This window comes from Sapajus apella, unplaced genomic scaffold, assembly GCF_009761245.1.
Source record: "Sapajus apella isolate SASKATOON/1434 unplaced genomic scaffold, GSC_monkey_1.0 scaffold178, whole genome shotgun sequence".
In the NCBI taxonomy this organism is placed as follows: domain Eukaryota; kingdom Metazoa; phylum Chordata; class Mammalia; order Primates; family Cebidae; genus Sapajus; species Sapajus apella.
Genome location: NW_022437118.1, coordinates 270,266 through 274,290, shown reverse-complemented (window position 1 = coordinate 274,290; position 4,025 = coordinate 270,266). Strand labels below are relative to the sequence as shown.

The 4,025-nt window shown below is 45.0% G+C and overlaps 1 pseudogene; it reads left to right on the top strand.

Annotated features, from left to right (window-relative positions):
• Positions 1-1,836: 1,836 nt before the first annotated feature.
• On the top strand, positions 1,837-1,896 carry LOC116543023 (annotated as a pseudogene).
• The last annotated feature ends 2,129 nt before the right edge of the window (positions 1,897-4,025 follow it).

The following is a 4,025-nucleotide window of genomic DNA, read 5'->3' as shown; positions in this document are numbered from 1 at the left end:
GTCCAGCCGTTTCTGTACCTCACTGCCGATTTCTGTATGTCATTTCTTTTCTATTTTTTTTTTTTTTGTCTATAAATCTTCTTCTACCATGTGGCTATGCTGGAGTCTCTGTGAATCTGCTGTGATTCTGAGGGCTGCCCAATTCACAAATCACTCATCATTTAATTAAACTCCTTAAAATTTAATTTGGCTAAAGGTTCTTTTTTTTTTTTTTTTTTTGCCTCACTGCATGAAGTTTTATTTTGTTTTGTTTCTTTATCAGAACAGGTGAACAGCCAGATAAAGGGATACATGGAGTGTAGTCTGGAAGGATCCCAAGAACAGGAGCTCTGTCCCTGTGGATTTGGGGTCCACCACCCTCCTGTGATCATACTATTATCATTGTGCAAGAGTTTCGAAGAGCTTAATCTCTAGCCCCTTCCAGAAGGTCTGTGGGTAGGCCTGACAGTTCTAACCTTATAATCACTTGGTCTTTCTGGTGACCAGCCCCATCCTGAGGCTATCTAGGGGCAGGTTACCTCATTAATGTAAACTCAGATGTGACTAAAAGGGGTTCATTATGAATAACAAAAGAAACTCATGAAACTCCAAGGGCTTTAGGAGCTCTGTGCCAAGAACCAGAGATCAAAACCAAATACATTTCTTGTTACACCACATGCTATTTCTGTGGGTACTGGGTCCTGCACTACCTGACTGGGTCCTCTATTTTAGAGTCTCTTACAGGCTGTAATCAAAGCGTAGGTCAAGGCTGTGGTCTCATCTGCAGGCTTCTGTAGAAAGTGATCCTCTTCCAAACTGTTGGCAAACTGTTTCAATTGTTTACAGGATTCAGAGTTCTAAGAACTGTCAGACTGGGGGTCTCAGATCTTTCTTATGGGGATCTCTCTATAGGGCACCTCACCACGTGGGAGCTTGCTTCATTCACCAAAGCAAACCTGAAAGAAGAATCTGAGAAAGGGTGTGAGTGTGTCTTTTATAACCTCATCTTGGAAGTGCTACATCATTCCAGCTCCCTTTTGTCTTATTCTAGTCATTAGAAGCAAGATACTAGGCTCAGCCCACACAAAAGGAAGGGATTAAAAAGGGAGCAAATATCAGGAGGTGGGGATCACTGGGAGCCACTTTCAAAACAGCCTCCTACAGAGGATGTGTCGGCAGTGCTAAAAGTCAAGCGTCCAGGACATTTGGCAATGAGGAGCAGCCATTTGTTATTTTAGAGAGAGAGCTGGCTTAGCAGAGTGTGGAGGCAAAGCCAGATGATGAAGCTCTGAAGGGTGAATCAGAATGGAAGAAGCACAGACAATTCTTTCAAGAGGCTTAGATGTGAAGGGTTGGGTAGCGATAGGGTGGCTGTAGGAAGGAATGGAGTTGAAGCCAGATGGTTGGTTTTTTTTTGTTTTGTTTTGTTTTTTGTTTTTTTAATTTGAAAGAGATTTAGATGCATTTAAAAGTTATGGGGGGCTGGGCATGGTGGCTCATGCCTCCCAGCACTTTGGGAGGCCAAGGAGGGAGGATCGCTTGAGGCCAGGAATTTGAGACCTGCCTGGGCAACTTAGCAAGAACCCTGTCTCTATAAAAATTTAAAAAATTAGCCAGCCATAGTAGTGCATACCTGTAGTCCCAGCTACTTGGGAGGCTGAGGTGAGAGAATCAGTTGAGCCTGGGAAGTGGAGGTTGCAGTGAGCCAAGATTGCACCACTGCACTCCAGCCTGGGAGATAGAGTGAGACCCTATCCCTAAAGAAACTAGTAAAAATAAAAATAAATAAAAGTTATTGTATAGGCATGTATAGAAAGAAAGAGATTAAAGAAAGATCTTTAAAAGGCAGTAGGGTGTGTGCTTCAGCAGCACATATCCTAAAATTGGAATGATACAGAAAAGATTAGCATAGCCCCTACTAGGCCCGGCTGGGTGTGGCGGCTCACACTCATAATCCCAGCACTTTGGGAGGCTGAGGAGGGAGGATCACTCGAGCTCTGGAGTTCAAGACCAGCCTGGCAATATAATGGGATCTCATTTTCACAAAACAATAGAAAATTAGTTGGGAATGATGACATGAGCCAGTAGTTCCAGCTGCTTGAGAGGCTGAGGTGGGAGGATGGCTTGAGCCCAAGAGGTCAAGGCTGCAGTGGGCTATGATCACGCCACTGCACTGCAGCCTGGGTGACAGAGTGAGACCTTGTTTCAAAAAAAAAAAAACAAAGGTATGTGGGGTGGCCGTAGGCCTGAAGAAAGGTGCTCCAAGCACAATAGACGTATTAGGCAAAGGGGCAGAAGAGAGGACAAGGGTAGACGGAGGTCAACCTGTGGAAGCAGTGGCAGGAAGTCAATAGACAGTATTATTTCCTCTGTATAGCACGAGATCACCTGCTGAGAGGAAGCAGGAAGGTGTTCTGGTAGGAAGTTGGGGGAGTTTGGAGAAGATGTGAAATGGCTGCATTCAAAGGGGAAAAAAGGAGATTAAGAGCAGCTTGAGGACTCTGAGATTAGACCCATAAGGGGCAGCTTATGTCACTTTCTCCAGCAGCATCCAGCAGCTCAGGTGGAATGTGGGAAGGCCAAGAAATAATTGCAATGAGCTGAGAGTCAAGGTTTCCTAAGGTGAGTACTGCAAAGAATATGGGTCAAGGAAATCAATGGCACTGGCAAGCGGGACAGACCTGTGGTCTAGCCAGATAGGAGACAAATCCCATCCAGAGTGCGGGAGTGAATGGGGCTAACGGGAGAATATAAACGGGCCAAACCCTGAATACAACTGAAAACCAGGCACAGTGAGCAAAATGGAGTAAGAGAGCTGGAAGATAGCTGGGGTAAGAGACAAATCACTTGGATGGGGTGATCAGGGATGGAGAAGACCAGTAGTGAGTCCAGAAAGATGATGTGGGCCTAAAAAACTACCCTTTATTAAGCCCCTACTTGTCCAGGCTTAACATGCTAAAAGCTTTACCTGTATAATCTCATTTGATACAACTCTCAAAGGTAAGGCTTGCATCAGCATTATATAGAAGAGGAAACAGGCCAAAAGAAACTATATAACTTGGCCGGGCACAGTGGCTCACGGTCTGTAATCCCAGCGCTTTGGGAGGCAAAGGTAGCCAGATCACTTGAGGTCAGCAGTTCAAGACCAGCCTGGCCAACATGGTGAAAGCCCATCTCTACTAAAAATACAAAAATTAGCTGGGCATGGTGACACATGCCTGTTCAGCTGCCTTTTAAACAGCTTTAACGTTAAGAGGCAACTTTTCAGCTGCCTTTTAAACAGCTTAACTTTCTTTTCTTGAGACGAAGTTTAGCTCTGTTGCCCAGGCTGGAATATGGTAGTGCTATCTTGGTTCACTGCAACCTCCATCTCCTGGGTTCAAACAATTCTCTTGCCTAAGCCTCCCAAATAGCTGGGATTACAGGTGCCCACCACCATGCCTGATTAATTTTTGTATTAGACGGGGTTTTTGTAGAGATGGGGTTTTACCATGTTGGCCAGGCTGGTCTCAAACTCCTGACCTCAGGTTATCCACCCACCTCAGCCTCCTAAAGTCCTGGGATTACAGGTGTGAGCCACCACACCTGGCCGCAGAATTCTTAACTTTCTAAATAATTCTCCAATCTGTTTTCTGCTTTCATCTTTAACACACCTTCCTTAGTTTGGGCTCTGAGTGGCAGTATCACCTAGCACAGCACAGTACTTCTCAAACTTTAGCCTCATCAGTTATCTGCAGGCAAATTAAAACAGAAATTACTAGGCCCCACCCCGATTTGAGAACTCCAGAATATCTGATTCAGTAGGTCTTGGGGAGGATCTGATAAAGTGCATTTCTGTCAAATTTCCAGGTGTTGTTGATGCTGCTGGTTGAGACCCAGTGGCCTAGAGATTGATTTCAAATGTCATCCCTCTTATTTACTATATGACCTTGAGCAAGTTATGTAGATGCTTTTTTTTGAGACAGAGTCTCACTCTGTCACCCATGCTGGAGTGCAGCGGCACTATCTGGCTCACCGTAACCTTCACTTCCCGGGTTCAAGCAATT